Here is a 14,621-nt window from a genome sequence, read left to right as displayed (position 1 = left end):
ACTAGGAGCCGCGTCCGCCGTTCAACAACGATTCGAGTGCAACGGAAGGGGAAGGCTTCGACTGTAACTCCTGCCTGAAAATTCGTTAATTGCAGGTGTTTAGGGAAAATAATTCAAACCTCCATCCCAAAGCCTGGGCGGAACATTTTGATTATTCATTATAACCGTCGTGGCCTGTTCGCTTTCAACTAGACTTAGTTTGAAATTTTCTCGAAGGTGAAGAGGCGTCGAAGATGCGTACAGTAGCACAGAATTGCCACTCTGCCCGAGAGTATTGGGAGAAGTTCCTCGAGACTTCTTGGTCGCAGGAGGCTCAAGTATTTGTTGAAGACCAAATCATGTTGGGCAAAAATTTTGGAAACTTGGGTATACGCAGCAACCTTAAATTTTTCGAGAAAATGTGTCAAAAGAACCAGTTTCTTAACACGACTTTTGAACGAACTGATTTTATACGCTTCTGCTACGGCAAGTTGTCACACACTTATCAGTACACACTTGTAGAACGTTGTGTAGACAACGAGGAAACATCCAAGGCCCTATTACAAATACTTGAACACATTATTGGTGGAACGGGAATAACAACCCAACTCACAACACTGAACAACGCGTTACAGTCCACACTGTTTCCACAAGGAACGTCGGGACGACAGGTTCCACTCACGGGCGAAACGGAAGTACCACGGTAATCACCGTGACAGAGGAAATTGGCGGAACGGTCGTGGCAACAATAATGATTGTAATCGAGGGAATGAAAGCACACAGGACCACAACCACCAGAGGCGCGGTGCACAGACTGTGGAACTGAGAGCGCCCGACCCGCTGCGCACTCAGCCGCAAATTGGTACAAACTAACAATGATTGGAATCGACCACGCGTACGGAGCCGACAAAGGAACCCGTGGTAGATTACAGCGGACACGACTGCGGACAAGTGGAGGAGTTAGTTTAGAGTACGCAGTTCGTAATTTCAGTTCACAGGAAACTGGTACATTGTGTTTACCTACGATATACGTAAGTTTATTCAGGGAAATATTGTTGGGGATCGTGTGTAATTTGTTTTATGACGTGTTTTTCTTTCCGTTTTTTGCTCTGTGTGTCTTTGGAATCGTAATGAACAATAATTTATGTTTCTCTTTTCATTATGCTCTTGTAGTCTGCTTATTTAACAATTTCGATAAATGAGAGTGCTGAGGGGAATGAATGATGTTTTTTGGCAATGTCCTCTACGCTACGCTGTTTAGCAAACTAATATGGTGGAATTTTTAGAGAAAGAGGCAGGAGGCATGAGACGGCGCACAGGTCCGTACATTTTCGTATGTTTGACAATGAGAGAGGATATACACTCCTGGAAATTGAAATAAGAACACCGTGAATTCATTGTCCCAGGAAGGGGAAACTTTATTGACACATTCCTGGGGTCAGATACATCACATGATCACACTGACAGAACCACAGGCACATACACACAGGCAACAGAGCATGCACAATGTCGGCACTAGTACAGTGTATATCCACCTTTCGCAGCAATGCAGGCTGCTATTCTCCCATGGAGACGATCGTAGAGATGCTGGATGTAGTCCTGTGGAACGGCTTGCCATGCCATTTCCACCTGGCGCCTCAGTTGGACCAGCGTTCGTGCTGGACGTGCAGACCGCGTGAGACGACGCTTCATCCAGTCCCAAACATGCTCAATGGGGGACAGATCCGGAGATCTTGCTGGCCAGGGTAGTTGACTTACACCTTGTAGAGCACGTTGGGTGGCACGGGATACATGCGGACGTGCATTGTCCTGTTGGAACAGCAAGTTCCCTTGCCGGTCTAGGAATGGTAGAACGATGGGTTCGATGACGGTTTGGATGTACCGTGCACTATTCAGTGTCCCCTCGACGATCACCAGTGGTGTACGGCCAGTGTAGGAGATCGCTCCCCACACCATGATGCCGGGTGTTGGCCCTGTGTGCCTTGGTCGTATGCAGTCCTGATTGTGGCGCTCACCTGCACGTCGCCAAACACGCATACGACCATCATTGGCACCAAGGCAGAAGCGACTCTCATGGCTGAAGACGACACGTCTCCATTCGTCCCTCCATTCACGCCTGTCGCGACACCACTGGAGGCGGGCTGCACGATGTTGGGGCGTGAGCGGAAGACGGCCTAACGGTGTGCGGGACCGTAGCCCAGCTTCATGGAGACGGTTGCGAATGGTCCTCGCCGATACCCCAGGAGCAACAGTGTCCCTAATTTGCTGGGAAGTGGCGGTGCGGTCCCCTACGGCACTGCGTAGGATCCTACGGTCTTGGCGTGCATCCGTGCGTCGCTGCGGTCCGGTCCCAGGTCGACGGGCACGTGCACCTTCCGCCGACCACTGGCGACAACATCGATGTACTGTGGAGACCTCACGCCCCACGTGTTGAGCAATTCGGCGGTACGTCCACCCGGCCTCCCGCATGCCCACTATACGCCCTCGCTCAAAGTCCGTCAACTGCACATACGGTTCACGTCCACGCTGTCGCGGCATGCTACCAGTGTTAAAGACTGCGATGGAGCTCCGTATGCCACGGCAAACTGGCTGACACTGACGGCGACGGTGCACAAATGCTGCGCAGCTAGCGCCATTCGACTGCCAACACCGCGGTTCCTGGTGTGTCCGCTGTGCCGTGCGTGTGATCATTGCTTGTACAGCCCTCTCGCAGTGTCCGGAGCAAGTATGGTGGGTCTGACACACCGGTGTCAATGTGTTCTTTTCTCCATTTCCAGGAGTGTATTTCGGGGTCAGTATGCACTTGAGATACATCCACACTACAAATATTGCAGCACGACACATGTTTCACTCTGCACAATAATGGGGTAACAGAAAGAAAACAGAATATGGCTCTGTCAAGCTGGATTAGCAGGAGCGGATGAACTCAATAGGTGCGTTTAATAGGGGAGCAGGACAGTAGTTCGATCACTGTCATAGATGATGCATATGGAAGTTCCTTTGTGTATCCACGTCGAAGGTGACGCGGACCACCATGAGGTGTCAGGGTTGATTTTAGTCCGCCTCACAGTGTGCCTAGACCATTGAGGTTTTTATGAGGGTTATGTTTATGTGCAATCCACGTCGTTGTGCATTGGAACCATCAGTAGCTTTCCAGAAGGTTAGGGATCCATTACGAGATTTGTTTTTCATTTGCTGCTATCTGATCCTATTGCACTGGAAATTTTGGAAATTTGTGGTAAGGTCTTATGGGACCAAACTGCTGAGGTCATCGGTCCCTAAGCTTACGCACTACTTAATCTAACCTAAAGTAACTTACGCTAAGGACAACACACACCCTCCCATGCTCGAGGGAAGATTCGTACCTCCGAACGAGGGGAGCCGCGCGTATCGTGATAAGGCGCCCAAGACCGCGCGGCTACCGCGCGCGGCGCACTGCACTAGAGAAACAACAAGGGTCCATTACTACTATTTGCAACGGACATTAGGCACAACACCTAGCCATAAGTTATACTATTAGTAAGATGATGCCATTGTCGTCAGGACACGTAAGAGTTTTTTAAAGTGTTTTCTGTCAAGTTGTGTTTTAGGATTTTGCTACAGGACGATATGCAGCGTAACATTATGAGGGATAATCCTAGGTGACAGGAAGAAAGACCCCGGCAAAGCCATGATGTCAGTCCTGCTGGTATGCGAGGAAATATTATTCACAACACAAGGAGGCAACGAACAACTTCATGGCTAAAGAGATGGGTATCAAAAATAGACAAGTTTCCTTTTTTCGGAACTTATTGAATCTCTTCAATGATTTTAAACGCAGATATTTTGTCCCATTGATGTTTGTGGCAATCGGGGTGATTATAGGTGTCACAAAAGTACCATTTCAGTGTTGTAAAAACTAAACTCCTCCCGAACAGGCCATGAAATCCCAACGGTACTGACCGGCCGCCGTGTCATCCTCAGCTCACAGGCGTCACTGGACGCGGATATGGAGGGGCATGTGGTCAGCACACCGCTCTCCCGGCCGTATGTCAGTTTCCGAGACTGGATCAGTGTTGTTACTTTTGTAGATATTGTGAAGTTGTACGTGCGTGTTTGATTAAGTTTTGTTCCAGATGGGGAAGAGAATGCGAGTATATGTTATTGATGGTCGACGTTGCTCACAACGACAACAGTAGGAAAAGGGAATGGTAAAAAGTCGAGGTTGGCTGGCCAATTTAGCTCAATAGTTGAGGGGAAATCCATAAGGCAACGCGTTTGAGCTACATCAAGGGAGTATTATTTGAGGTTTTCTTTCTTTGGTGCATGTTTAGCAGTGATGCTCGCGAGCGCTGTTGTAAATAGATTGCTTATTTCAAGATAAGCAGTAGACATTTCCGACGCCTATATGCAACTAACTTGGATTTAAGAGGATGATCAATGGGATACTATTACGAAATGTGATTAATTACACAAATCCTACACTACACAACTAACCATGTGGATGCATGTATGGATGAGAGTATGAGAGTGATATATTTCTCCAGGTGTTTTCGTTTCTGTTCCTTTCACTTCTCTGCAAGTGTTTTGTTTAAGCTGTAAAGATCTTTTCGCCTATAGTTTCATAATTGTAAATCCTCTCACGTTCATTTTAACACATAGTATTCTGTAAAGAATTTATGTCAGCCCGATTAATGACTGTATACAGTGGTGGCGGCAAACATTTTGTTTCATTATCAAGTTAATTTCCTGGTAAACTCAAGGTATGTTTAACAATTTTTTTCTGTGAAAGTAAAGAATATTTCACCGAGATGGTATAGTTTATTTTTGGTGAATTAAATAATATGATACAGTAATTATAAAGGTGATTTTGTTTAATTTTCTTGTTTGTGAAGTTCATTGATTGGTTGATTTTCAGTAGTATGTGCTCGTACGCTATATTTTTGTAAGACATCGGAGGCACGACGGTTAATTGATTTGTGTATGTGTGTACATATAGAGGAATTCGGCATGAGCATTGGCACTCGTGAACGTGGTGTTATCACCAGAGACAGGTGAGTTCTCCCGGCCTTAGCCCATTTAGCAAAATCTGCGGTGCATGCCTTCACAATGGGCATCTAATATCATCACAATGAGAACCACCTATTTGGTGAATAAACATGTTAAGAAGTTGGCAGGACACTTAAACCGTAGCCGTTCCGTACCACTGACGTTTCCTCAACATGCATCGACCATCAACAACAGTGAGGTAACGGCGGTAGGCACGCCACACCGTTTAAGAATCGTTTATCTCACAGATTCAGAAGTATATTCCATGTTACTCGTCACGCACCATGGTCACGCAGTAACAAAGTTGGATTGTTTGTTCTCGTAAGAGAACTCCTCTCTGATGTCTGGTTTGCCACAAGTTCAACGATAGCTTAATGCAAGTTGTTTTCTCCCAGAGAGATCTCACGGTGGTAATCATGTGCAGAGACGCACAAACACGCGCTTTGTTGACAGTTGACTGCCTGATATCAAACGTGCTATTTCTGTCCAAGTTACACTGTTACCACACCATACAAATGTTCTCATACGCGAGCTGCCACACTCATTTCTGCCAAAGAAGATGAGTTTCGATGTTCCAGTTGACGTCGCTAGACGTTTCTCGCCAGATGTCATTAGCCACTCACACGATCCCACAAACTGTGTTCAAACACAACGTCGATTCAACGAAATGTGCGAGTGCAGTGATAGTTCAGTTACTAAATCGTGTGCCTATCCTCAAACACTGTTACGTAGGGTTTAGAGCTCAATATGCGGCCTCATTGCGAGGCATTACAAGTCGTTTTTTAATTTGTTTTTCGTGCTGTTCGACGATATTTTTTCAAAGTAATCACGTGCTATATTTTGGTCCTCATTACGAGGCTTTACAAATTGTTGCTGCCTTGATTGTTTTTGTTCTGTTCCCCGATCTGTTGTTAAGAGAAATCATTACGAAGCTTTACAAGTTTTTATTCTCATTAACTGCTTTCGTTCTGTTCTACGATCTGTTTTTCAAAGCATTCATGTGCTAAATCTTGGATCTCACTATGAGGTATGCCAAATTTTTGTTTCTTTTTAATTGTTGTCGTGCTGTCACACGAATTGTTTTCAAAGGAATCTTGTACTAAATATTTGGCTATAGAATGTTGCGGTTTTGTGATTTCGTTAATCATTTTTACATATGTACATTTGTTACGACTTGTGTTCCTGTTATTGTTTGCTGTTGTGTCACGTTTTCGTCACACTTAGCCGACATTTTAGTACAGTGACACATGTCACATCAAGTGTTCATGCTTGCTATTTATAAATGTGCTCAGATTCATATGTCTCACGATCATTCCACGTTATTTAAGTCTTTTAGTATTCTGTACATTCATGTGGCTTTTGAGATACACACCAATGTCTCAGTGCACCATGTGTTCCGAATGTTCATATTTTGTTGTACACAACGTACGTATGTACTTGGCATGTACTTATAACCTCCTTTTTACACAGTGATAGTGGTGATAAACGATAAGATTTTTGTATATACACTCCTGGAAATGGAAAAAAGAACACATTGACACCGGTGTGTCAGACCCACCATACTTGCTCCGGACACTGCGAGAGGGCTGTACAAGCAATGATCACACGCACGGCACAGCGGACACACCAGGAACCGCGGTGTTGGCCGTCGAATGGCGCTAGCTGCGCAGCATTTGTGCACCGCCGCCGTCAGTGTCAGCCAGTTTGTCGTGGCATACGGAGCTCCATCGCAGTCTTTAACACTGGTAGCATGCCGCGACAGCGTGGACGTGAACCGTATGTGCAGTTGACGGACTTTGAGCGAGGGCGTATAGTGGGCATGCGGGAGGCCGGGTGGACGTACCGCCGAATTGCTCAACACGTGGGGCGTGAGGTCTCCACAGTACATCGATGTTGTCGCCAGTGGTCGGCGGAAGGTGCACGTGCCCGTCGACCTGGGACCGGACCGCAGCGACGCACGGATGCACGCCAAGACCGTAGGATCCTACGCAGTGCCGTAGGGGACCGCACCGCCACTTCCCAGCAAATTAGGGACACTGTTGCTCCTGGGGTATCGGCGAGGACCATTCGCAACCGTCTCCATGAAGCTGGGCTACGGTCCCGCACACCGTTAGGCCGTCTTCCGCTCACGCCCCAACATCGTGCAGCCCGCCTCCAGTGGTGTCGCGACAGGCGTGAATGGAGGGACGAATGGAGACGTGTCGTCTTCAGCCATGAGAGTCGCTTCTGCCTTGGTGCCAATGATGGTCGTATGCGTGTTTGGCGACGTGCAGGTGAGCGCCACAATCAGGACTGCATACGACCGAGGCACACAGGGCCAACACCCGGCATCATGGTGTGGGGAGCGATCTCCTACACTGGCCGTACACCACTGGTGATCGTCGAGGGGACACTGAATAGTGCACGGTACATCCAAACCGTCATCGAACCCATCGTTCTACCATTCCTAGACCGGCAAGGGAACTTGCTGTTCCAACAGGACAATGCACGTCCGCATGTATCCCGTGCCACCCAACGTGCTCTAGAAGGTGTAAGTCAACTACCCTGGCCAGCAAGATCTCCGGATCTGTCCCCCATTGAGCATGTTTGGGACTGGATGAAGCGTCGTCTCACGCGGTCTGCACGTCCAGCACGAACGCTGGTCCAACTGAGGCGCCAGGTGGAAATGGCATGGCAAGCCGTTCCACAGGACTACATCCAGCATCTCTACGATCGTCTCCATGGGAGAATAGCAGCCTGCATTGCTGCGAAAGGTGGATATACACTGTACTAGTGCCGACATTGTGCATGCTCTGTTGCCTGTGTCTATGTGCCTGTGGTTCTGTCAGTGTGATCATGTGATGTATCTGACCCCAGGAATGTGTCAATAAAGTTTCCCCTTCCTGGGACAATGAATTCACGGTGTTCTTATTTCAATTTCCAGGAGTGTAGTTGCATATTTCATTACTGTTCTGCGTTTCAACCTTCATTTAGGAAAAAAAATTAAATCCTCACATATCTAAGTTAGTTCACAATCATTAGGATGAATGTGTGGTAATCTGAAGCATATGTTGAGTTTTATTTGTATCGCTTTCACGTAAGACTTCAGAATTACTGTATAGGGAAATCTTGTAATTAGAATGAATGGAAGATATCGAGCAGACACAAAAGACGCTCTCTCTATGTTCTCTCCTTTTTCTTGTTGTGTTTTAAACTTTACTCGTTACTTTTCTTTCTCCATTGATTGCCGGGATGAGATAAATTATTTTGTGAAAGATGTTACCATGTTTCCCAGTGAAATCTCTCCTGGCAACAATTTCAAATCGGAGTATGGGGTGATGCGAGGTGGCGGCCTGTTTCAGGCCTTTCTCTTCACATTTTATGCAATTTGCATTTTTAATTGCAAACAAGACTCTATTGCTTTATTGAATTTGTGATTCAGCTTTTACTTGTTGACGTTTTACCTGTATTGCACGCTGATTACATCATTGATTAAGGGGTAGCTTACAGCAACGTGGGTTACCCACCTCACTGTACCTAACCTGTCATTCTGATGATACATTTTTGCATTAAATGCATTTGGTCTTGACCAGGTGAATTCCTTTGGTTGGGACGAATCACGAGGAACTTTCGCACAGTCCGGAAGAGCTGCCGCTCACTTAGAAAGCATCTTTCACTCAGGAGATCACACGGACAGTTGAGCGAGCGAGTCAGGGATTATCCTTCTGGCTCAGCCTCCGCAGACAGTGAGCCGCGGAATGGAACACTGGTGTCCTCTACATCAGAACAGGAAACCACTGGTGGAGGGGACTGATGACCTCAGATGTTAAGTCCCATAGTGCTCAGAGCCATTTTGAACCACTGGTGGAAGGGGTGAGAGCTGCCTGCTAATAAACTTTGTGTCGAATCCTCAGCTGTTCACTTGCAGTTATCTCACTACGTGAGTTCTCCAGACACGGATCCTCAAGGAAAATATATAGCCTCTAGTGCATCTGCAAATTTCTAAACTTTACCCTTCCCACTGGGACACTGTGCGACGCCCAACTAAGTTTCCAGAATTTCTGACAAATAAGCCTGGACTTGGGAACGTTGCGACACTCGTTTCCCCTTTCCATATACACATATCTCATTGGTGGATACAGCTTTAAATTTGTGGTGGGAGCTAGTGAACGGACGTGCAGATCTGTCACTGGAAGAGCACTTTGGCAGTTTTTGGTATTGGCTATGAAGATTGTGCCGGATGCTTTTGCAAGATCTGAAGGAAGGCTATCAAAAATCAGAGAGGCATTCGATTAGGAGACAAACATCTGCTTGGTAACTCTACTCTGAACTCCACGCTCGTGGGTGTTTCACTTCGGCCTTCTGCTAAGTCTTCGAAGTTACAGTTTGAACTTAACGCACATCCGCGATGAGTATTCAGGAAGATGGTGAGATCTGTGTTTCGCAATGGCATCACATCATCTCACCCCAGCAACAGTTAACAGCAGCAATTTGGCACACGGCGACTTTTCCGCAAATGCCTCGACTACAGTCACGGTACGACAGCATTTGCAATGCGCACCTCCTTCTTCGGAAATCACGATATAGTGGGAGGAGAGGAGTCATTTTTGGTTTCTGTTCCTAGTCTTCCTATCTTGATCTACGCGCTTCACGCACTGGATGTAACTTTTTCTGCATTCTAATTCTTACTTCAAAGGGGATCTTTTCTATAAAAATTCATATTTGTTTCGTTATCGAGTTAATTCATTGGAGTTCACTGACCTGATGATGTTTCTTTATGACTCTCCGTTTATTCATTGATCTGTTGTGTGCTCTGTTCGGGTTCATACTCCATTTTTGCGTAATTATATAATCACAGTTGAAAATGTAATTCGTGTCTTTAAAGTGTCTGGGCACTACTTCGATCGTAACCGTCCAGTATCATGCTGGTGGCGACCACAACAACCATTAATTTTCTTATCATTGTTCTATTCTAATTAAACAAAATTTTTTCTGACATTATTTTATGACGTCGATGTTTATGTGTCCTGTGTAACTTTACCTATTGCTTGAATAAACATTATTTTACCAGAACAAACTCTATCGTTCAGAAACCATTAAAGAAAATTATCAGACTGAAATACTCAGGTCCTGCAACCATAAGCAATTGGCCAGGCTCCTGACGAGTTCAGGAACTTATCAAATAATGTTTTCCGACGTGCGCGGCAGTTGATTTTTCGCGTAACCTGTTAGCATCATGGGGCTTGTATTGTAGTGTATGTTAACCGGGGACCTAAAAACGACGGAGAGGCTCCGTCCCCGCCGTAGCCGCAGTGGTCCACAACCCCACGACGACTACCGCAGTCCACTTCACCCCTCCGCCGCCCCACACCGAACCCAGGGTTATTGTGCGGTTCGGTCCCCGGTGGACCCCCCAGGGAACGTCTCACACCAGACGAGTGTAACCCCTACGTTTGCGTGGTAGAGTAATGGTGGTGTACGCGTACGTGGAGAACTTATTTGCGCAGCAATCGCCGACATAGTGTAACTGAGGCGGAATGAGGGGAACCAGCCCGCATTCGCCGAGGCAGATGGAAAACCGCCTAAAACCCATCCACAGACTGGCAGGTTCACCGGACCTCGACACAAATCCGCCGTGCGGATTCGTGCCGGGGAAGAGGCACTCGCGGTGGTCTCGCGGTTCTAGGCGCGCAGTCCGGAACCGTGCGACTGCTACGGTCGCAGGTTCGAATCCTGCCTCGGGCATGAATGTGTGTGATGTCCTTAGGTTAGTTAGGTTTAAGTAGTTCTAAGTTCTAGGGGACTAATGACCACAGCAGTTGAGTCCCATAGTGCTCAGAGCCATTTGAACCATTTGAAGAGGCGCTGCTTCCCGCCCGGAAAGCCGTGCGTGAGACCGCACGGCCAACCGGGCGGGCTATCATGGGGATAATCTATCATTTTATATGACCTCGGGTAATAAATTCAGCATCAATCTAATCTGCATACCCACGGAGCACCTGATGAGCAAGAGATCGCGCTCACAGCACTCCCGGCTTTCGACAAAGTGGTGGTGATTGTTGGCTGGGGGCTGGTACCACAGTGTACGTCTTCCCATCGTATCCCAGACACGATTTACGGGTGTCATATATGCGGACCATGCAGGTCAGCCAGGAATTGTACATTTATCAATGTGTTTATGATGTGCGCTGCAGTGTGGAGTTGTGTATCATCCTTAAGGAGTATGCCACGTGGTATCCTGGTCATGAAGGTACGGCAACAGAATTTACCATTGTTACCACTCTTAGGTGAGCATTTAGCCTCCTCTCAATAATTACCAGACCCATCGTTATACCCTATTTCTCGACACACCATGATTCCAAATGCTGGAGAAGTATGGTCGTCGAAGACTGCTGCTTCCTGTGACCTTTCATCTACAGTCGCATTGGCGTGGCTCTCGTCACCAGTCGTTCTGCAGTCTTAGTAATACAGTCAACTGTGCGATCTGCCGGGATGATGCTGCCACGTCTCTCATAGCCGAAACGGCTGCTCCGTTTATAAACGTTAGTGAACATGGTTATATTGAGGAAAGGTGCTGGACCAAAATGTTCAAAAATAAAATTTATTATAAAATCTCTTCATGATAGAGTTTTTTTTCATTATTTGGTACTTACTCGCTACAAACACAAAGGCACGTAATTTCTACTGGAATTTTACACCAGCTTCAATCATTGTAAAGGTATTCATCATTCTAATAATTAAGAAAGATTCACTTTGAATTAAAAAAAAAAACAGGAAGCAAATATATATAATATACATGCTTTCACTCTAACAATTAAAAAAAACCTTGAAATAAAATCTGGCACTGGGCTGAATTTCAAGGATACAAATGTCATAATAAAAGAAAGTTCAAAACCAGTTACTCCCGAACAAAGATAGTTTAACCAACACTGGTTGCCCATAGAACCTCTGTAACTAGAACTTCTCAGGAGATTCTCAAAAACGCCAATAACAGCTCACAAGACATGACAAAATAAAACTCATAGTTACTGTAGAATTCCAGTTAGATACCTTTAGGCCACAAACATGGCATTCAACCTTAGCCAACAGTCGCATTATTGACATTAACTACACTAGAAGAGTAAAAAAGTTGTAGAAAAAGTTACAGAAACCAACATATCCAGTTCATAAACAGTAATGCTTTTCTGATGAATTCTTCTCGGGCTATTCGCCTAGTGGTGGCGTCGTCTTGTCGCAACGTTTCGATGAGTTTCGTACCCATCACCTTCACTTCGCCAGAAGATGATGGGTACGAAACTCATCGAAACGTTGCGACAAGACGACGCCACCTCTCGGCTGATAACCCGAGAAGAATTCATTAGTGGAATACGCCGAGAAAGACTGCAATCGCAGTAATGGTTGTCCTTTTTTACAACTAGTAGAGGCTTGTTTTGAGTACGCCCTTTTCCCTTGGGCCGGACACAGACTGGTCAAGCCTGCCCCAAGTCACCCGCCGTCACAAACAACCCGCGATCACAAGGAATGGAAAATAAGCAGACTTCTAGAACACACAGAGAAGCGACATTAGTTTAACAGACTTGACACACACACACACACACACACACACACGCACACACACACGCAAGCTTCCTCTCGTGCAACTGGATAATTCAGGAAAACAGTCTTTTGAGTAAAGTACTGAGGCCATATCCCCGTTGAGCTATAATACTTGATGATTAAGCAAAAGGTACCTGACCCGTCTGCACACCACACAGTTATACTAACTGAAGTTACTGATAAAAATTTCAACTGCTGCAATTAACACCCTGAATATATTAAACAAAGTGAGCGTGTCGCCACATGTTCACTCGCGTAAGAATAAAGTTTCAGTCAACTTATCCGACAGGCAAGGAAATACTGGAATATCAGTTTCGTAAGGATCGGGAAAGGTTTTCATGGTGTAAACCGTTCCATTTCCGTTAGTGCACCTACGGCCCTGTGCTTTTAATGCACAATACGTGGATCCTGATTCGTCCACAGCGCGGCGCTTTGAATCACCATTTCGTTTACTGATACCCATTGCTTCACGCCAAATACGATATTTCTACGTCAGTTCTTTAAACATGTCTATTTTACTTTTTCTGTCAATGTGTTTTTGTGATGCATGTGCATTTCGATGAAAAGGTAACATTCTTTTCGGACTGATGTTTCAGGTATAGTCGGGGAGACACAAGTGATTGGCGGGTAGCAGAGACGGGGAATCATCTGAAACTGTTGGAAATGCTTCATCCGAAAATTACCTTGAGCAGCTAATCAGAGAACTGACTCTTAAAAGTAACAAATTAGATCTCCTGGTCACCAAGTGGACCGAACTTTTCTACTCAAATAGCATAGATCGGGGAATCGGTGATCATAAGGGCGTTACAGCATCACTGAATATGGCTGTAATATAAAGTAAGGTGGGAAGATACTTCTGTTTAGCAAGAGCGCCAAGAAACAAATTTACGATAACCTGAGCGGTCAAAGTGTAAGAGCATTGTGCAATATGACTTAGAGAAGTATGTACCAAACAATATTGCGAGGGATGGGAAAGACTTGCCGTGGCTCGACAGCCACATTAGACAGCGGTTACGATAGGAAAGAGAACTTCGCTGAGAATTTAAATGTGATCAAAGCCTCACAGTCAAAGAAAACCTGAAAGTAGTCAAAATGATCGTAAGTACAACCGTGCGTGAAACGACCAGCGAATTCTAAAGTAAAATTCTATCTATCGACTTGATAGAAAATCCTAAGAAGCGTTTATCATATGTTAAATCAGTAAACAAATCGAAACTATCTGTCCAGACGCTCTGCATCTAAACAGAGGATGACGGAGAGAAGGCCAAAATACTAATCGTAGTTTTTTCAAAACTATTTCACTGAGGAAAATGACACTATGGTTCCTCCTTTAAGTCGTCGCACAAATGTCTAAATGATACATATCAGCCGGCCGATGTGGCCGAGCGTTTTTAGGCGCTTCAGTCCGGAACCGCGCTGCTGCTACGGTCGCAGGTTCGAGTCCTGCCTCGGGCATGGATGTGTGTGATGTCCTTAGTGAGGTTTAAGTAGTTATAAGTCTAGGGCACTGATGATCTCAGATGTTAAGTCCTATAGTTCTTAGATCCATTTGAACCATTTGATACATATCGAAGTACGTGACCACGGGATAGAAAAGCAGCTGAAATCGCTCAGCAGAGGAAAGACCATTGGACACAACAGAATACGAATACGATTCTATATAGAGTACGCTAAAGAACTTGTTCCTCTTCTGGCTGCAGTGTACCATTGGTCGCTGGCTGGAGGAGCGAAGCGTTCCTAGCAATTAGAAGAAAGCGCAGGTCATTCCCAATTTCATGAATATTCTTTGAACAGACACACAAAACTATAGGACTTTATCTCTGGCGCGGTCTGTTGAAAAATTTTGAAAAATATTTTATGCTGACACATTATGACATTTATGGAGGCCCAATGTCTAATCTGTAAGAATCAACGTGGGTTTCGAAAACGAACTGTCGTGTGAAACCAAGCTCACTCTGTTCATCCACGAGAAATCAGTAGTTACCAGCGCCCAGGCTGATGCCGTATTCCTTGTCTTCCAGAAGGTGTTCGATACAGGT

The sequence above is a fragment of the Schistocerca nitens genome, chromosome 3 (assembly GCF_023898315.1).
Source record: "Schistocerca nitens isolate TAMUIC-IGC-003100 chromosome 3, iqSchNite1.1, whole genome shotgun sequence".
NCBI lineage: Eukaryota > Metazoa > Arthropoda > Insecta > Orthoptera > Acrididae > Schistocerca > Schistocerca nitens.
This window is presented reverse-complemented; position numbering follows the sequence as displayed.